Below are 365 nucleotides of genomic sequence, written 5' to 3' on the forward strand. Positions count from 1 at the left end.
GTGATCCTTTTAAAGATCATAATATATATATATAATTTTTTTTAAATTCAAAAGTCCGGAAAGCATACAAACACATCCTTAAAAAAAGGAAACCTTGTATTAAAGTCGGGGTGTGCTAATCTCTCCATAAAAGCCATTTAGACTCACCCATGGCTAAAAGGGGAAAACGTGCGCTGTACTCTCCAACCAGAAAGAAAATAAAATTGAATGACATTGCTCAAAAAGATGAAAGGAAAGGAAAAAAAGGAAAGAGAAAAGGAAAGGAAAAAAAGGAAAGAGGAAAGGAAAGTAAAGGAAGGGAAAGTAAAAGAAAGGAAAGCAAAGGTAAGTATATTGGAAAGGATAAGAAAGTATAAATGAAAGGA

The sequence above is a fragment of the Coturnix japonica genome, chromosome 1, assembly GCF_001577835.2.
Source record: "Coturnix japonica isolate 7356 chromosome 1, Coturnix japonica 2.1, whole genome shotgun sequence".
Taxonomy (NCBI): domain Eukaryota; kingdom Metazoa; phylum Chordata; class Aves; order Galliformes; family Phasianidae; genus Coturnix; species Coturnix japonica.